Raw genomic sequence first — 20,919 nt, 5'->3', positions numbered from 1 at the left:
ATCATGGAGATGCTTGGACCCAAGGTGGGCTCGGGACATAACAAACAGTATCCACCATGGAAGAGATGATTAGAGGCCAAGATAAAGGCAGCAAGGAGAGAAGTTAGCCAGCTAGCTGAACTACAGAAAGGGAACATGGTGAATAAAGGGGCGCCCAGGAAGTACAACTCACTCTCCATACCAGAGGCACTCGAAACTGCCAAACAGCGACTAACAGCTCTGGCCACCCAGATACACCAAGGAAGGCCAGGAGAATAAACAAGCTGTTCTCCACTGAACCAGCCAAAGTGTACTCTCAATGGCAGGGGAACAACAACCGGTCAGACCCACCAAGAGCTGAGGTGGAAAAATACTGGAAAGACATATGGGAAAGAAAGGCATCACACAACACCGATGCCCAATGGTTAGTGGACCTAAGAGCTGACCACAGCAACCTCCCAGAACAAGAACCAGTAACCATCTCAATGGCAGACGTCCAAGAAAGAGTGTCAAAGATGAAGAGCTGGACAGCACCAGGCCCCGATATGATCCATACGTACTGGCTGAAGAAGCTAACTGCACTCCATGAACGCCTAGCAGCACAGATGAACCAGCTGCTGAGGGATGGAACCCACCCAGAATGGCTAACCCAAGGCAGGACAGTCCTAATCATGAAGGACCCCCAGAAGGGACCCATCCCATCCAACTACCGGCCAATTACCTGTCTCTGCACAACATGGAAGGCCCTGTCAGGCATCATTGCGGCAAAAATGAGTAAGCATGTGGCTCAATACATGAGCGAGGCACAGAAAGGAATTGGCAGTAACACCAGAGGAGCCAAGCACCAGCTACTGGCCGATAGAACAGTTGCCCGAGACTGTAAGAAGAGACAGACCAGCCTGTGCACTGCCTGGATTGACTACAAGAAAGCCTACGACTCAATGCCACACACATGGATACTGGAATGTCTGGAACTGTATAAGATCAACAGGAACCTAAGGACCTTCATACAGAACTCAATGGAAATGTGGAAGACAACCCTAGAGGCCAACTCAAAACCCATTGCCCAAGTCAACATCAAGTGTGGCATATACCAAGGAGATGCGCTATCACCACTGCTGTTCTGCATAGGCCTGAACCCCCTCAGTCAGATCATCACGAAGAGCAGCTACGGGTACCGATTCCGTAGTGGGGCAACAATCAGCCACCTGCTCTACATGGATGACATCAAGCTGTATGCCAGGAATGAGCGAGAAATAGACTCGCTGATCCACACCACCCGGATCTACAGCGATGACATAGGGATGTCATTCGGATTGGACAAGTGTGGCCGGATGGTCTCAAAGAGAGGCAAGATGATCCAGACTGAAGGGATTGACCTACCAGAGGGCAACATAGGTGATATCCAAGACAGCTACAAGTACCTTGGCATCCCACAGGCTAATGGAAACCATGAAGAGGCCACAAGGAAGTCAACCACAGCCAAATACCTCCAGAGAGTAAGGCAGGTCCTGAAAAGTCAGCTGAATGGTAAAAACAAGGTCCGAGCCATCAACATGTACGCACTACCAGTCATCAGATACCCCGCTGGTATCATAAACTGGCCAAAGGAGGAGATAGAAGCCACAGATATCAAGACTAGAAAGCTCCTCACCATGCATGGAGGGTTCCACCCCAAGTCCAGCACCCTGAGACTATACACTAAGCGGAAAGAGGGAGGCCGAGGGCTAGTGAGCGTCAAGACCACAGTCCAGGATGAAACATCGAAAATCCGAGAATACATCAGAAAGATGGCCCCAAAGGATGAACTGCTAAGTGAATGTCTCAGGCAGCAGAACCCTGATGAGAGTGCAGAGGAGGAGGAGGAACAGACAACCTGGAGAGACAAACCCCTACATGGCATGTACCACCGTCAGATAGAGGAAGTGGCTGATATCAAGAAATCCTACCAGTGGCTGGATAATGCAGGACTGACAGACAGCACAGAGGCACTAATCATGGCAGCACAAGAACAGGCCATAAGCACAAGAGCCATAGAGGCCAGGATCTACCAGAGTAGATCAGACCCAAGATGCAGACTGTGCAAAGAAGCCCCTGAAACAGTCCAGCACATAGTAGCAGGGTGTAAGATGCTAGCTGGATCAGCGTACATGGAGAGGCACAACCAAGTGGCTGGGATAGTATACAGGAACATCTGCAACCAGTATGGAATAGAAATACCCAATGGGCCATACCACAGAAGGTGGCTGAGAACAACAGGGCCAAGATTCTGTGGGACTTCAGCTTCCAGACTGACAAACAGATCCTGGCTAACCAACCGGACATAGTGGTGGTGGACAAAGAGCAGAAGAGGGTGGTGGTGATAGATGTGGCGATCCCAGCTGACGCCAACATCAGGAAGAAGGAACATGAGAAACTTGAGAAGTATCAAGGGTTGAAAGAGCAGCTGGAACGGATGTGGAAGGTCAAGGGTTGCGTGGTCCCCGTGGTAGTGGGGGCACTTGGGGCAGTAACCCCCAAACTGGGAGAGTGGCTCCAGCAAATCCCAGGAACAACATCTGAAGCCTCAGTCCAGAAGAGCGCAGTCCTAGGAACATCGAAGATACTGCGCAGAACCCTCAAACTCCCAGGCCTCTGGTAGAGGACCCGAGCTTGAGGATGACATGGATACCACCCCCCCGCCGGGGGTGAGAAGGAGATTTTATATATATATATATATATATATATACACACACACACTACTGTTCAAAAGTTTGGGGTCACTTTGAAATGTCCTTATTTTTGAAAGAAAAGCACTGTTCTTTTCAATGAAGATCACTTTAAACTAATCAGAAATGCACTCTATACATTGCTAATGTGGTAAATGACTATTCTAGCTGCAAATGTCTGGTTTTTGGTGCAATATCTCCATAGGTGTATAGAGGCCCATTTCCAGCAACTATCACTCCAGTGTTCTAATGGTACAATGTGTTTGCTCATTGCCTCAGAAGGCTAATGGATGATTAGAAAACCCTTGTACAATCATGTTAGCACAGCTGAAAACAGTTTAGCTCTTTAGAGAAGCTATAAAACTGACCTTCCTTTGAGCAGATTGAGTTTCTGGAGCATCACATTTGTGGGGTCGATTAAATGCTCAAAATGGCCAGAAAAATGTCTTGACTATATTTTCTATTCATTTTACAACTTATGGTGGTAAATAAAAGTGTGACTTTTCATGGAAAACACAAAATTGTCTGGGTGACCCCAAACTTTTGAACGGTAGTGTGTATACATGTTATTTCACCTCCCTCATTGCCATCACCAGGAACTACCTGCAGGCCAGGACAATGATAACATTTTAACATAGCCTATGGAAATCCAAAGTTTACACATTATCATCACGCACAGAAATTGCAAAACTAGTTTTAAAACCGCTAAGTTCCAACTGTTAAACATAGCGAGAGGCTGGGCTACGTGTGTGTAAAGTTGTTAGGACTAGGACTGTTTTGGCCTCTAGAGGCCGCTGTTATTTCCTTTCGTGTCATGTTTATTTTGGCCTCTAGAGGCCGCCACTGTTCCTGTGTTTTGTGTTTGTGTTAATTGCCTGATTATCTTCACCTGTGTTCAATTTAGTTTGTGTATTTATACCCCCTTAGTTCAATCCTCTTGTCACGGAGTCTTTGTGCTGTTATGTTTATCTCCAGTTTCCTCTGTACCGTGTTCTTTATTTTGCTTTTCTTTTGGATCTAGTAGTTACTGTGTTTTTTGGATCTTCTGAGCTTTGGCATTTTTGCCTTTTCTTTTCTGTTTTTTGGCTTTTGTTTTGTACTTTTGGATTTTTTTTCCCTTATATCTTCTGAGCGTTTTTGTATTTTTACTTTTTGGACATTTTCTGTACATATTGTAAATAAACCTTTTTTATACTTTTTCTACTTCCGCCTCACGCCTCTGCATTTGAGTCATCCCCCTGGTGGCCTAGTGGGGGTTTGCTGGAGTATCACACCAACGAACCAGGTTCGAATCCCAGCAAAACCTTAACAGAAAGACTCCGTCATGACCGACTCAGCAGAGGCTGCTTCAACTGTCTACCCGGCCAACCTTCAGGGAATTACGGCAGCTTTGACATGCTTCGGAGCGACCATGGATGCTCATGGACGTACGCTCATCAGCCAACGTGAGGCCCTTGCTCGCCACGAGGAACTGCTTCAGCAAATCGGGAAAACCCTGGCACAGCTGACATCTCTGCCTGCATCTCCTGATCCAGTTCCTGCTCCTGATCCAGCTCCCACTCCTGCTCCAGTGCCTCCTGCCATGCTGCCTTCTTCACCTCGTGAACCCAGCCTTCCTGCACCACAGAGGTATGACGGCAAGCACAGTGAGTGCCGAGAGTTCCTTACCCAGTGTCAACTCACCTTTGAGCTTCAGCCTACCACCTACACTACGGATCGCCGCAAGATTGCCTTTGTGATCACCTTATTAGCTGGTAAGGTGCGAGCCTGGGCTACTGCTATCTGGCAAAGACAGGGACCTGAGTGCCTTGATTTCCAGCTGTTTTCTGAAGAGATGCTTCAGGTCTTCGATCAGGCAGACATCAGTACCGACGCAGCCCGAAAGCTCATGTCCGTCTGGCAAGGAGGAAGCATCGCAGATTACGCCATCTCGTTCGGAACGCTCGCAGCAGTAAGTGGATGGAACGAGACTGCCCTGGTGTCAGCCTTCCACCATGGTCTGTCTGATCCCATCAAGGATGGTCTGGCCTCTATTGGATGCCCAAGTGACCTCGAAACCCTCATCTCACATGCTATTCGTCTGGACAACAGGATGAGAGAACGCCACCAAGCCTTGAGCCCCCCCAGCCTCCCTACCTCTACCTGGAAACCGTCTACCTCCTTCAGTGACTGTCCAGAACCCATGCAAGTGGGTCGTACTCGTCTCTCCGCATCTGAGAGGGAGCGCAGAAGGAGGGACAAGTGCTGCATCTACTGTGGCAAGCCTGGTAATTTCCGAGCATCATGTCCCGAACTCTTGGGAAAAGGACCGCCCCGTCCAGCCGAGGGAGGGTTGTGACGGGGCCTACCCTCTCTCCCGGACTCCCTGGCCAAGGAATCTACATCCCGGTCTCCATCTCCTGGGGTGAGTCTGTCCACTCTTGTCAAGCTTTGATAGACTCAGGGGCAGCTGGGAACTTTATGGATATTCACTTCGCCCAAAGCATCAATATTCCGACTGCACCTCTTGAAGTCCCACTGTCTGTGTCTGTCCTGGATGGCCAAGCGTTAGGTGATGGTAGAGTCACCCAAGTTACTTCTCCAGTCTTCCTCCAGTCTCAAGGTCACAAGGAAGAAATATCCCTGCACCTGATTCCTTCACCTGAGTTCCCAGTTATTCTAGGCCTTCCTTGGCTTACTCGCCACAACCCTCACATAGACTGGGTAACAAGCCAGGTTGTGGAATGGGGCCCTGCATGCCAAGCCTCTTGTCTGCTCTCTAGCTCTCCTGTGTCTCCTGCCGAGCCCCCTGATCTCACCGAGTTATCTCAAGTTCCCACAGAGTACTGGGATCTCAAGGAGGTATTCAGCAAGAGCAGGGCCGCCGTTCTTCCTCCGCACCGTGCCTACGACTGTGCCATCGACTTGCTCCCTGGGACTACTCCTCCTCATGGCAGACTGTTTTCCCTCTCTCAGCCAGAACGCAAGGCCATGGAGGAATACCTCAAAGACGCCCTGGTCTCTGGGTTCATTCGACCCTCCACCTCACCTGCTGGTGCCAGCTTCTTCTTTGTCAGCAAGAAGGATGGGGGGCTTCGACCATGTATTGACTACAGGGGCCTGAACAAGATCACTGTGCGCAACCGATATCCCCTTCCGCTGATGTCCACTGCTTTCGACCTGCTCCAAAGCGCCACCGTCTTCACCAAATTGGACCTACAGAACGCATACCACCTCATCCGTATCCGACAGGGAGACGAGTGGAAGACTGCCTTTAACACCCCGTCTGGGCACTATGAATACCAGGTGATGCCCTTCGGACTCACCAACGCACCAGCTGTTTTTCAGGCCCTAATCAACGACGTCTTAAGGGACATGATTAACCTGTACGTTTTTGTCTACCTCGACGACATCCTTATCTTTTCCAAGACCATGCAGGAGCACCGCCACCATGTCTGCCAGGTTCTCCAGAGGCTGCTACAGAACAATCTGTTCGCCAAGGCCCAGAAATGCGAATTTCATGTTCCCGAGGTCTCCTTTCTGGGATTTATTGTACGGACAGGCCAACTCCAAATGGACCCTGCCAAGACCCTGGCCGTCCGGGACTGGCCTACTCCCAAGTCCGTTAAGGAGGTTCAGCGGTTCTCAGGATTCGCTAACTTCTACCGCAAGTTCATCAGGAACTTCAGTTCTGTGGCAGCACCCATGTCAGACCTCACCAAAGGGACAGGTGGATCTTATGGCTGGTCTCCTCAGGCAGAAAAGGCGTTCAAAGACCTCAAGGACCGCTTCTGCACAGCACCCATTCTGGTCCTCCCGGACACCTCCCAACCATTCATCGTGGAGGTGGACGCCTCGGGCAGTGGTGTCGGCGCGGTGCTCTCTCAACGTTCGGAAGGAAAGCTGCACCCCTGCGCTTACTTCTCCCACCGCCTGAGTCCTGCGGAGTCCTGGTACGATGTGGGGGATCGAGAACTTCTAGCGGTCAAACTGGCCCTTGAGGAGTGGAGGCACTGGCTGGAGGGAGCGCAACATCCATTCCTGGTTTGTACTGACCACAAGAACCTGGAGTACCTCCAGCAAGCCAAGAGACTGAACCCTCGACAGGCTAGGTGGGCCCTGTTTTTCAGTCGGTTTGACTTCACCCTCTCGTACTGCCCCGGCTCCAAGAACACCAAACCTGACGCACTGTCCAGGCTGTTCTCTGCCACTAACAGGGAGAATGAAGTTGGGCCTATTATCCCTGTGTCCCGGATTGTGGCCCCTGTCTGCTGGGGTATTGAGGAGGCTGTCCGACGAGCCCAACGCCAGGACCCCGGTCCTGGGACGGGGCCACCGGGCCTCTTGTACGTCCCACATCAAGCCCGGGACAAGGTTCTCCAGTGGGGTCACTCTTCCCCTCTCACCGCCCACCCGGGAGCTCGGAGGACCCTGGACTTCCTGAAAAGACGCTTCTGGTGGCCTAACATGGAGAAGGAAGTAAGGTCATTTGTCCTGTCCTGTGAGGTTTGCACCAGAACCAAGAACCCACGACAGCGTCCCCAGGGTCTCCTGCATCCTCTGACCATTCCCCGGCGTCCCTGGTCCCACGTGGCAGTCGACTTCATCACGGGTCTCCCTGAGTCACAAGGTAACACGGTCATTTTGGTCATAGTTGACAGATTCTCCAAGGCCTGCCGCTTCATACCACTGTGCAAACTCCCCTCTGCTCTTGAGACTGCGAAACTTATGTTTAATCATGTCTTCCGAGTCTTTGGTCTTCCACAGGACATCGTCTCAGACCGAGGGCCCCAGTTCTCCTCCCGAGTGTGGCACGGGTTCTGCAAGGTCATCGGAGCCACTGCCAGCCTCTCCTCTGGGTTTCACCCACAGTCCAATGGTCAGACGGAGAGGCTCAAACAGGACCTGGAAACCACCCTGCGAGGCCTGGCTATGGATAACCCGACATCGTGGAGCACCTGACTGCCATGGGCGGAGTATGCCCACAACACCCTGCAGTCATCGGCCACCAAGCTGTCGCCATTCCAGTGCCAATTCGGGTTCCAGCCACCTCTGTTCCCGGACCAGGAGGAGGACGCGGGGGTGCCCTCGGTCAACCAATATGTGAGACGGTGTCGCAAGACCTGGAGCAAGGTCAGGAAGACCCTCATACAGACCTCCAGAACCAACCAGACTCAGGCCAACCGCCATAGAAGACCTGCACACGCTTTCCGCCCTGGGCAGCGGGTTTGGCTGTCCACTAAGGACCTTCCACTGCGGGTGGAGAATCGCAAGCTTGCTCCTCGCTACATTGGCCCCTTCAAGGTGGTGCACAGGGTGAACCCTGTCTCCTACCGGCTCCAGTTGCCCCGGACTCTGAGGATCAACCCCACTTTCCATGTTTCCCTGTTGCGGCCCGTACTGACGTCTACGTATGCCCCTGCCCCTAGGAACCCCCCACCCCCCCGCATCTTCCAGGGGCAGACTGTGTTCACTGTGCATCGCCTGCTTGACTCCCGCCGGGTCCGCGGCGGGTTGCAATATCTGGTGGACTGGGAGGGCTATGGTCCTGAGGAGCGCTGCTGGGTTCCTGCTCGGGATGTCCTAGATAAAGAACTGTGTCGGGACTTCCATTCGGCCCATCCGGATCGCCCTGGGAACGTCAGGAGACGCTCCTGGGGGGGGGGGGGGGGTCCTGTTAGGACTGGGACTGTTTTGGCCTCTAGAGGCCGCTGTTATTTCCTTTCGTGTCATGTTTATTTTGGCCTCTAGAGGCCGCCACTGTTCCTGTGTTTTGTGTTTGTGTTAATTGCCTGATTATCTTCACCTGTGTTCAATTTAGTTTGTGTATTTATACCCCCTTAGTTCAGTCCTCTTGTCACGGAGTCTTTGTGCTGTTATCTTTATCTCCAGTTTCCTCTGTACCGTGTTCTTTATTTTGCATTTTGCTTTTCTTTTGGATCTAGTAGTTACTGTGTTTTTTGGATCTTCTGAGCTTTGGCATTTTTGCCTTTTCTTTTCTGTTTTTTGGCTTTTGTTTTGTACTTTTGGATTTTTTTCCCTTATATCTTCTGAGCGTTTTTGTATTTTTACTTTTTGGACATTTTCTGTACATATTGTAAATAAACCTTTTTTATACTTTTTCTACTTCCGCCTCATGCCTCTGCATTTGAGTCATCCCCCTGGTGGCCTAGTGGGGGTTTGCTGGATTATCACACCAACGAACCAGGTTCGAATCCCAGTAAAACCTTAACAAAAGTGTAAACCAGTGCATCCTGACTTTCTAACTATGCCTGTGTGTTGCGGCAGTCAGTCAACAACTCTTCGCAAAGTTTCCTTCTGAAACAATATGCTCGCTGAAATTATGGCAGGGAACACCAGATTAAACATTAAAACTGCCTTCTGATCACTGTATCTACAGGCTACCACCGAAAGAAGGAGGCTACCAGAAAGGCATCTCTACTCCGTATGATTTTACTTTCACTATGACATTACTTTGAACAGACTATCAAAAAATTGCAAGGTGATATGATAAAGTAAGGCACAGTTTACTTAGTCGTTTTTTTTTTTTGAAAAAAAATGATGCAATCGTTTTCTGCCTTTTGGCACCCTTCATCATGCCGTGTTGGGGTCCTGAACTAGGAGGAGCTGTCCCCGATATGCCTGTCAAACTTGTTTTGGGTAACCATAGCAACCAAGCTCGAGCTCGCAACCTGTGCAGTCTGCGCAGTTGCAACTACGTCTGTACTGCTGTGCACCTCAATAAACCGATTGGTAATTAGTCTTTTGATTTTTCCGTGAGGTTTGCCTTATGCAAAGAAAGACAGCATAGACATTTTTTCCTCCCTATAAGTGGGGGGGACAGAACGAGGTGAATTTAAATCTGGGTGGGACGAATCCCCCCCGTCCCCCCCTCTATCTGCGCCTGTGCTTCACCGTGAACCATAGGCAAAAAAACTGGAAAACTAGGGTTATCTGAGAGTTTCAAGGCCTTTGGGGAGGAATTTCTAATTTATTCTAAACAGCAAAATAGACTCTGAAGTGATGGTAATCAATACTAAAAATTTTAACAGAACTGCCATATAGTAATGAATCAAAAACAAATTTGACAATACAAAACTTTATATATTTTTGATGTTTACAAAATCAACTAACAGTTAAGCTGCTAGCAAACAACCAATACATACACCCCCCACTTTATATATATATATATATATATATATATATATATAAGTGGGGGGTGTATGTATTGGTTGTTTGCTAGCAGCTTAACTGTTAGTTGATTTTGTAAACATCAAAAACATATAAAGTTCCTTCGAAAAACAATAGGGTCTTGCACTGAAGGGTGCTCAGGCCCTAATAATAATAATAATAATAATAATAATCCTTCGAAAAACATGGTTTATTTATTATATATAAATAAAGCATGTGATATCCCCTTTATATTAAGGAGGTTCAGAGTTCAAAGGATTTTTCAGATTTTTTAAAAAGAATATCTGAATTAATTTATTTAATCACAGTTATTAGGGCCTGAGCACTGTTAGGTGCGAGACCCTATTGTTTTTCGAAGGATTTTTCTTCTTCTTATTATTATTATTATTATTCTGCTGCGTTTGGCCTTATTTGAGGCATTTCCCATGCACGAAAACTCATGAAATTTGATACACACATCAGTCTTTGTCACCGCTACTCACCCACAGACTTTTGGCCCCGGGCATGGCCCAGGGACTTCATAGCGCCCCTTTTTCCATTTCCCATTGAAATGAATGGGTAGAACTTTGGAATGATGATGCCATAAGGCCATTTGGAGTGAAATTACACATGGTCATTTTTAATGTACTCCTCCTAGATCAGGGGTGTCAAACCTGATCCATAAAGGGCCGTGTGGCTGCAGGTTTTCATTCCAGCCATGCAGCAGCACACCTGACTTGGCTCATTCAATCAACTGAACTGTCTTCACACAGTCAAATACTTGCAGCCACACCCACCCTTGATTAAAGGGTGGGTGTGTCAGTTGATTGAATAAGCCAAATCAGGGTGCTGCTGCATGGCTGGAATGAAAACCTGCAGCCACACGGCCCTTTATGGATCAGGTTTGACACCCCTGTCCTAGATGGTTCATCAGATTCATGTCAAACTTGGCAAACATGATGCCAAGATATTGCTGAAGTTGAATTGCTAAGGGATTTTTGATATGTTGTAATAGGTTGAAATATTATAACATATAATATGCCAAGATATTTCTGAATGTTGAACTTGATATCTTGTAATATGATTCTGATACTCTTTAGTCATTATGGGCCTGTCTGGTATAGCGCCACCAACTGGCCAAGGAAAGAATAGGGTTTTGAATATCTGTGTTTTGACAGATGATGAATTTTAACATGCTCCTCCTGGACAGTTCATGAGAATCATGTGAAATTTGTTATACGTGATGCCAAGATGTCGCTGATATTAAATTGAGAAGGGATTTTTGATATCTTGTCATATGTTGAAATGGCCTTATGAGTTTAATATCTTGCCACATAAACAGGAAACGTGTCAGAAAGCCACAGTGCATTGACTGTATGGTCGGACACTTCTTACTTCAGTAGATATTATAATTATTATGATAACCTGACGCCCAATGGGCCTGCCTGTTATAGCGCCACAACCTGGCCAAGCAGGAAATGTGCCAGAAATTGCCAATGCCTTAACTGATTGATCTGACACTTTACAAAATATTGTGTATTATGATTGTGATGATATTCACGTGTAATTCAGATGCCTAGCACAGTGCCACCATCTGGCCAAGCAGGAAATGGGGAAAAAATGTTCAATTCATTGATGGATTGATCTGAAACTTTACAAAATATTGGATATCATGAGTCTGATGATAACATATACAATTCTGTGCACACTCATACACACACTCACAGTCATATGCATATTTATGCATACACACACAAGTATGCACTCACATGCACATGCAACATCTATGAGCACACTCTCTCTCTCACACACACACACACACACACACACACACACACACACACACACACACACACACACACAATAATAGTGGAGCACCATACCTAAGAAAAAATGGTAAGCCCATCGAATCGATTTTTTTGTGGTTTGTCTGTGTACGTGTACCACCAGTCATACACACCACCTAGTGGCCAGTGTTAGTAATTACCAGTCATACACACCGCCTAGTGGCCAGTGTTAGTAATTACCAGTCATACACACCGCCTAGTGGCCAGTGTTAGTAATTACCAGTCATACACACCACCTTGTGGCCAGTGCTAGCCAGTAAAGAAATAAAACAAAAGAGACTGGCTAGGATATAAGAAAATTCTACAACCCAGAAACAGTTTGAGCTCTGTTTTTAGGCAGTGCCTAAATCTATATATTAGTGACCTGCCATCATTGTGCATTTTGTTGCAGACATATGAAAACTCTGCATGTGTACACACACACACACACACACACTGCAGACACAGGAAAGCTAAGATGACTTAAGATTACAGCGTGAGATAGAGATAAGGAGGAGACATGTATAGTTTTGTACATATATAAATGTATATTTTCACACCACAGAAACACACACACACGCACACACACACACGCACACACACACACACACACACACTTACAGTCTTTGTCTGTCTATCTCTCATCCGTCAAGCAGTCATGGCATTTGCAACATGCACATCACCTTTGAACATTTGATGAATATATTACATGTGACTGTTTTGTTGGGTGGCGGAATGTCCTGGGTTGCGGAACCACACGTGCGAGGGCCTGTCAAGCCCGCTAGCGGCTTTAATTTTCATTTGGCATTACACTATACAAGTTATAATATATAAACCTATATTCATCTGACAACGAATAACCGTTCTTGCAACAGCAACTGCACAAAAACAGGGTTCCCCCTGGGTTCTGAATAATATTCTCCACTTTTTTCCTTGAAAAATAAAGTGAAAAAATCAAAGTGGACTTAATACAGGTTTATACCAACCAAACTGGCACAATTCAAATATTTGTACAGATCCAGCTTGGCCTCTCCATTACAGATAAAATTTAGGCTCCACTCCAGACTCTAAAAAGAGAGAGTTGATTTTGGGCCCCTGGGCACCATCAAGCTAAAAAAAAACCTCTTTAGTTTGAGCTTACTGAAGGCTATTTTAGCAGGGAATTATTCTAAAGAGGTATTAGGACTCCCTTTAGCCTTTACTTCAACACAAAACTTAATTTACAATTGAACAGAGTTGAGAAGAGTCTGGGAATAACCAACAGTGAAGGAATCTGATTTTCCTGTCAATTTACAAACCGAATATAAAACGACACCGCAGTTTTCATCATGTGTTAGTTATCACAGAGCCGTTTCTATTTGAGCTATTGAACAGACCGGGGGCTCTGTCCAGTTTTCCTGAGGCTTGTATTTTTAAGGGAGATTAGCATCCCTTGGCTGGGGAAGTTATATCTAACGTTACAAGGTAATATTACCTGCACACATGCACAGGTTATGACATCTTTATTACTGATTTTGGCTCTGCTTTTTTTTTTAAATATATGTAGTTCACTTCAGTTTCTGTCTCCTTATTATCATCATCATCAACACCCATAATGTCTCAGGAAACTGAGGCACATCTTAGCTGACTCAATGTCCCTCGTAAAATTAATCATCAGTTTAATAAAAATACATCATTTCTCACTCACATCTCTCTCCTTTAGAACCAGAAAGACACACCTTCGAAGCTACATTATTATATTACAACATTCAAAATGCCCCCCAATTTAGACTGCACCACTGTTTGGTTCACTCTTTGTTCCTGTCCATTTCAGCTCCCTCTTCCACTGACTGGGTTCAGCTCGAGTCCCTGTGCTTTTTCACCTGCTCTTTCAGGGTTTTTAAGGGACTGAGGTCCAGGCAGTTTCATGCAGATCACAAGTTGTTCCACATTCTGTGTAGAATTGTGTGCAGTCTGATTCACTGTGCACCATGAACACACACTGACCACATCTCTGAGTCTCTTTAATTTGTTAGAACTAAATGACTGATGTGTTTATGAATGTGTTGTCTGTTCTCTAACATGGAAATGCAGGAACACCAGAGTCTTCATCATACACACAGATGTTCACCACACCCTGAAACTAAAAGAAAAACATCTGTATTAATCACCACACACTGGACTGTGGTACTTCATGACCAACAGCATGTAATCATCTCTGCTCCAAGAGAAACATTATTATCTCCTGTTTATAATTTAATTCAACATTTATTCAGTCTTATATAATATCTGTGTTCTAACATTGAGCTCCAACAAACAAGAACTTGCACAAGATCTAACAGGAAAGTGAGCAGACATTTCCCCATCACATCACTGCTCTTATCCAATCACACGCTTTGGAGCTTTTTAAACAGTAACTAACACTGCGGTGGGTTTGATCTCTTGTTCTACATGTAGATTTAAGTGCAGACTTTAAGAAGAAGCCAAGGTGAATTTTACAGGAATGACAGAAGACATGGTGTGGACGTGGAGAGCAAGAAGGAGTGTCAGAGTGAGTAAAGTGGCTCCTTAAATCACATATTAGTGGCCATGTGGCGTTAAAGATGATCATTTTACTGAGTTTTGAGGAGAGTTGAGAAGTGTGCTGCTGATCAGAAACAGGGAAAAGCCGAGATCATCTTATTCAGACAAAAGCAGCAGGATGAAGTCAGAGACAGCAGGGTGTCACAAGGAGACGAGGTGTTCATTTACAATCACTCTCATGTACTCAGACGGGACATTTTGGAGACTCTGACTGACTCCATCTTTTGCTTTCAGATGAATTTTAAACCAATTTTACTGAACAACAAACAGCATTAAAGACAACTGGGAGGAAAAAGTCAGATTAAATAGAACACAGTGAAAATTTCTAAAACTGGTTTCATTTCATGGCCTGGTCATGTGACATTTACTGAAATTAAAGAAAAATGAGGTTAAATTATTATTCTTTTTTTCTTCAACATTTACCTAAAAAGGTTATTACTTACTAGAGTGTCTGTAGTTTGTAATGTTCATCATCCTGAAGAGCAGAGAGCAGCTTCTCTCCTGAGTCTCTTATTTTATTCCTAATCAGATACAGTTCTCTCAGGTGTGAGGGGTTTGATCTCAGAGCTGAAGTGAGAGCAGCACAGCCTTCATCTGAGACACCACAACGCTCCAACCTGCAGAAACACAATGATGCAGACTTCACTGCCTCAGTTTATGAACATCAAGATTTGCTTTGTGTGTCTTTAAATTAGAGGGGGGTGTGTGTGTGTGTGTGTGTGTGTGTGTGTGTGTGTGTGTGTGTGTGTGTGTGAGAGAGAGAGATTTGGCTCCCCCCCTTTTTTTTTCTATTTCAGCCCAAAAAGAAGCTAAGCTGTGAGCAGAAGAAGGAAGTGACCACTCACTCGTTACAATCAGAAACAAATTTCAGAAATTAATGCAAATCAAACAACTTTATATTTAGAATTCATTTCCAATATTTACAAATTCAGTAAATATCACATTCCACCACTGCAGGCTCCAATATGTTTAGGTTTGAGATGTCAATCATGTTCTGTCCCAGTTTACTGATTGACAATTGGATATAAGGCTCCGCCCCTTTGAGAGATCAACCAATTATAATAAGTAGCCATGCGTCCAGGCGGAAAAAACGAAAAGCATATTGTCCAATAAACACAGAGATGTTTTTTTCCCCCCTGTGAACACCCACCCACCCACACTCCATTCCCTCCCAGTGAAGCTGTGCGTCTGGGCGTGGCTCAAAATGACACGTTAAAATCCTGTTGTCCAATGAGCTTTCGTCTTACTGCCCATTAAAACAGCGAGTACACAAACACCTACAGTAACAGACAATAATAGATGCAGAGGCTCCAGCGGGGGTCTGTTAGCTCTGTATCAGGGGCTTTTCACACAGGCTGCACTGTTCACCACTAAACAGTTTGAGTTTAATGAAGAAACAGCGCGATATTGCAGTGAGATACTCCATCAATCTGATTCACTAAAATACTGAACGACACCAAGACTGATGAATAAAAGACACTTTGGGAAACATTTCATTGCTGCATTTTAATGAAATGTGAGGGGAAGCCGGGCTTCCAGTGCTCTCTTAAAGCAAATTACCACTGACAGAGATGGACTGGAACATTATTTACATTTTAAACAACAACAACCACCACCACCTTATTTGAAAAATTAAAAATCAACAAAAATAATTGCTGCCATGATTTTCGGATCATTGGAAGTATTTTTTCTTTAATTTCTTAAAAAAACCCAAAGACTCTGACAAATCAGTAGTGTGCAGTGAACAGAAACAATCTTCCTCCTCAGGACACTGATGATGAACCTAAAACCTCTGCTTCAGTCTCACTATTAGAGAATGTGTCTTACTGAGGAGCAGGTCATGTGACTCTCAGAGAGATGATCTTACCTCAGTGTCTCCAGTTTACAGTGAGGATTCTCCAGTACAGCACAGAGACGCTTCACTCCTGAGTCTCCCAGATTATTATTATTATTCAGATTCAGTTCTCTCAGGTGTGAGGGGTTTGATCTCAGAGCTGAACTCAGAGCAGCACAGCCGTCATCTGAGACACCACAATACTGTAACCTGAAGAGACACAATGACACACACTTCAACAGATTTTCATCTTGGTGTAATAGTGGTTGTGAAGTTGATGTCTCATGTTGGACTGTCTCTATTCCCTTCACCAATCACAAGCTATTATTAATAATGACTCAAACATTACCACTGTTTATTCATTTGTAATAATACCACTTATTAAGTTTATTCGAGGTGCAAATGATTCAGCAAAAAGTACAGTGGTGTTTGAAAGTTTGTGAACCTTTAGAATTTTCTAGATTTCTGCATAAATATGACCTAAAACATCAGATTTTCACACAAGTCCTAAAAGTAGATAAAGAGAACCCAGTTAAACAAATGAGACAAAATTATTATACATGGTCATTTATTTATTGAGGAAAATGATCTAATATTACATATCTGTGAGTGGCAAAAGTATGTGAACCTTTGCTTTCAGTACCTGGTGTGACCCCCTTGTGCAGCAATAACTGCAACTAAATGTTTCCAGTAACTGTTGATCAGTCCTGCACACCGGCTTGGAGGAATTTTAGCCTGTTCCTCTGTACAGAACAGCTTTAACTCTGGGATGTTGGTGGGTTTCCTCACATGAACTGCTCGCTTCAGCTCCTTCCACAATATTTTGATTGGATTAAGGTCAGGATTTTGACTTGGTCATTCCAAAACATTAACTTTATTCTTCTTTAACCATTCTTTGGTAGAAGGACTTGTGTGCTTAGGGTCGTTGTCTTGCTGCATGACCCACCTTCTCTTGTTATTCAGTTCATGGACAGATGTCCTGACATTTTCCTTTAGAATTCGCTGGTATAATTCAGAATTCATTGTTCCATCAATGATGGGAAGCCATTCTAGCCCATGCAGTAAAACAGGCCCAAACCATGATACTATCAGCACCATGTTTCACAGATGGGAGAAGGTTCTTATGCTGGAATGCAGTGTTTTCCTTTCTCCAAACATAACACTTCTCATTTAAACCAAAAAAGGTCTATTTTGGTCTCATCCATCCACAAAACATTTTTCCAATAGCCTTCTGGCTTGTCCACGTGATCTTTAGAAAACTGCAGACGAGCAGAAATGCTCTTTTTGGAGAGCAGTGGCTTTCTCCTTCCAACCTTGCCATGCACACCATTGTTGTTCAGTGTTCTCCTGATGGTGGACTCATGAACATTAACATTAGCCAATGTGAGAGAGGCCTTCAGTTGCTTAGAAGTTACCCTGGGGTCCTTTGTGACCTCGCCGACCATTACACACCTTGCTCTTGGAGTGATATTTGTTGGTCGACCACTTCTGGGGAGGGTAACCATGGTCTTGAATTTCTTCCATTTGTACACAATCTGTCTGACTGTAGATTGGTGGAGTCCAAACTCTTCAAAGATGGTTTTGTAACCTTTTCCAGCCTGATGAGCATCACCAACGCTTTTTCTGAGGTCCTCAGAAATCTCCCTTGTTCGTGCCATGATACACTTCCACAACCATGTGTTGTGAAGATCAGACTTTGGTAGATCCCTGTTCTTTAAATAAAACAGGGTGCCCACTCACACCTGATTGTCATCCCATTGATTGAAAACACCTGACTCTAATTTCACCTTCAAATTAACTGCTAATCCTAGAGGGTCACATATTTTTGCAACTCACAGATATGTAATATTGGATCATTTTTCCTCAATAAATAAATAATCAAGTATAATATTTTTGTCTCATTTGTTATTGGGTTCTCTATCTACTTTTAGGACTTGTGTGAAAATCTGATGTTTTAGGTCATATTTATGCAGAAATATCGAAAAATCTAAAGGGTTCACAAACTTTCAAGCACCACTGTAAATAATTTAAAGGTCTAAGTGAAGAGTCAGGTTTTGTAGAATTAATCTCTGCTTGATGGTATTTTTAATGATCACATATTTAATTGTAAAGACATTTTAATGATTTCTTGAAAGTAAAATCGATTCGGAAATCAACACTTCATAACTAATATATTTGTTCTGCAGGTTTTACTTTTACAGAAAACTTTAATTGATGAACACTGTATACAACTATTAACTGCTGCTTTAGTGAGTTACTGTGACTCCCAGAGAGATGATCTTACCCCAGTTTCTCCAGTTTACAGTGAGGATTCTCCAATACAGCACAGAGACACTTCACTCCTGACTCTCTGAGATTATTATTGGTCAGATCCAGTTCTCTCAGGTGTGAGGGATTTGATCTTAGAGCTGAACTCAGAGCAGCACAGCCTTCATCTGACACACCACAATACTGCAACCTGCAGAGACACAATGACGCACACTTCACTGCCTCAGTTTATGAAAATCAAGATTTGCTTTGTGTGTGTCCCCATGTCCATGGATTTGGCATTCCTTTCACCATTTCATATCAAGGAAGTTGCTAAACTGTGACCAGAGGAAGGAAGTTACAGCTCATGAGTTGCGATCAAACAAATTTCAGAAATTAATACAGTTTCAAGTTTCAAAAAGTGTTTTATTGTCATATACAGAGTAGGAACATGCCCTCTTGCACAATGAAATTCTTAGTTTGTCTTCCACCATGAATGGCAATTACAACAGTAAATAGGTGGAAGAAATAATACAAAGTAAAGGCAATATGGTGCAAAATAAAGCAAAAAAGTACAAAATAAAAGGTAAATGTAGTGCAAAATAGGCAGTATAATACAAAAAAATAACACAATGATCAAATGTAGCAGTGAAACAGGTAGTAATGTGCAAACAAATGTAAACAGTCAAGGACAGTTTACAGGGAGGTAGTCCATGGTTATAGATGCCCGTCAGCTGTTCAGGAGTCTGATGGCAGTGGGAAAGAAAGCATTCTTTAGTCTGGCAGTCCTGCATTTCACACTTCTGTACCTCTGGCCTGAGGGTAGGAGTGTGAGCATTCCATGCTGGGGGTGGGTGGGGTCTTTGAGGATGGAGGCAGCTCTCCTGTGGACTCTGTGGTGGTAGATGCTCTGCAGAGAGGGCAGTGGAGTTTTGGTGGTCCTCTCAGTCTTCACCACCCTCTGCAGGCGTTTGCAGTCCATAGCTGTAGTGCTGCTGTACCACACAGTGATGCAGTTGGTCAGGATGCTCTCAATCACACAGCTGTAGGAGTTGCTGAGGATCTTGGGCAACATACCAAACTTCCCTCAGAAAGTACAGTTGCTGTTGAGCCTTCCTAACCAGCTGTGTGGTGTTAGGTGTCCATGTGAGGTCCTCACTGATGTGAACACCCAGGTATTTGAAGCTGCTCACCCTCTCCACCTCAAGCTCCTGGATGAACAGTGGCCGATGAAGTCTCCTCTCCTTCCTCATGTCCACAATCATCTTCATCTTGTCCATATTGAGGGTGAAGTTGTTGTCCTCACACCATGACACCAGATTGGCCACCTCCCTCCTGTAGGCTGTTTTGTCTCCGCCAGAGATGTGTCTTATCACTGCGGTGTTGTCTGCAAACTTCAGGATGATGTCCTTGAGGGAGGCGACACAGTTGTGGGTGAACAGGGTGTAGAGGATGGGGCTGAGGACACATCCCTCTGGGGTGCCAATGTTTGTGATAATGCTGGTTGAAGACCTATTACCAATCCTGAGTCTGGGGCCTGCCAGTCAGGAGGTCGAGGAGTCAGTCACAGAGGGTGGTGTGCAAACCAAGTGTGGATGGTTTATGGGCGAGTTTGTGGGGGATGACCATGTTGAAGGCACAGCTGTAGTCAACAAAGAGTATTCTGATGTAGGAGTCTTTGTTTTCCAGGTGGTAGAGGGTATAATGGAGGGCAGCAGCGATGGCATCTGAAGTGGACCTGTAGGCATACTGCAGGGGGTCCGGTATACTGCTCTGAATGTGGGCCAGTACCATTCTCTCAAAGCAATTTGAGATGATTGGAGTGAGTGCTATCAGCCTGTAATCATTCAGGCAGGTGGGTGGGTTCTTCTTGGGAATAGGGACGATGGTTGTGGTCTTAAAGCAGGAGGGAATGGTGCTCTGGCTGAGGGAAAGGTTGAAGATAGTGATGAAAACATCAGCCAGCTCATTGGCACATACTCTGAGGGCCCACCCAGGGATGTTGTCTGGTCCTGCTGCCTTCCTGGGTTGATCTTCCTCAGACCCTTGTGTACCTGGCCTGATGAGATTGTTGGTGGGGGTAGAGGGGGATTGGGTGGTCCAGGTGTGTGTGTGCGCACGCGCCTCCTCTCTGTGCTGTAGCTGGAGGTCTCAAAGCGGGTGTAGAAAGTGTTGAGGTCATCCGGCAGGCTGTCTGTGGAGCTGATGGTGCTGGTGGTGGTCCTGTAGTCTGTGATGTGCTGCAGGCCTTGCCACATCCACCCGGGGTTAGCAGTAGAATAGAAGCCGTCGAGCTTCCCTTTTTACTGCCTCTTGGCCACTGTAATGGCATTCCTCAGTCCATACTTCACTGCTTTGCACTCCATTTCATTGCCTGATCTAAATGCAAGATAGCGAGCATGCAGCATGCATCATACCTGACTGTTTACCCAGGGCTTGTAGTTGGGGAACTACCTGATCTGTATGGTGGGAACAATGTTGCAGACACATGCTGATGTACCCAGTCACATACTCAGCATAGTCCTGTATACTGACAGAAGAGTCCTCCAAAGTGGCTGCAGTTTTAAAACACATCCCAGTCTGTCCGAGCAAAACAGTCCTGAAGGGTGCTCTC

The 20,919-nt window shown here is 45.4% G+C and overlaps 1 pseudogene; it reads right to left on the bottom strand.

Moving 5' to 3' along the window:
- Nucleotides 1-20,671, bottom strand: part of LOC132870280 (zinc finger protein Gfi-1b-like) — a 33,699-nt pseudogene extending 13,028 nt beyond the window's left edge.
- Nucleotides 20,672-20,919: the final 248 nt, after the last annotated feature.

This window comes from Neoarius graeffei, chromosome 22 (assembly GCF_027579695.1).
Source record: "Neoarius graeffei isolate fNeoGra1 chromosome 22, fNeoGra1.pri, whole genome shotgun sequence".
Classification (NCBI taxonomy): Eukaryota; Metazoa; Chordata; class Actinopteri; order Siluriformes; family Ariidae; genus Neoarius; species Neoarius graeffei.
This window is presented reverse-complemented; position numbering and strand designations above follow the sequence as displayed.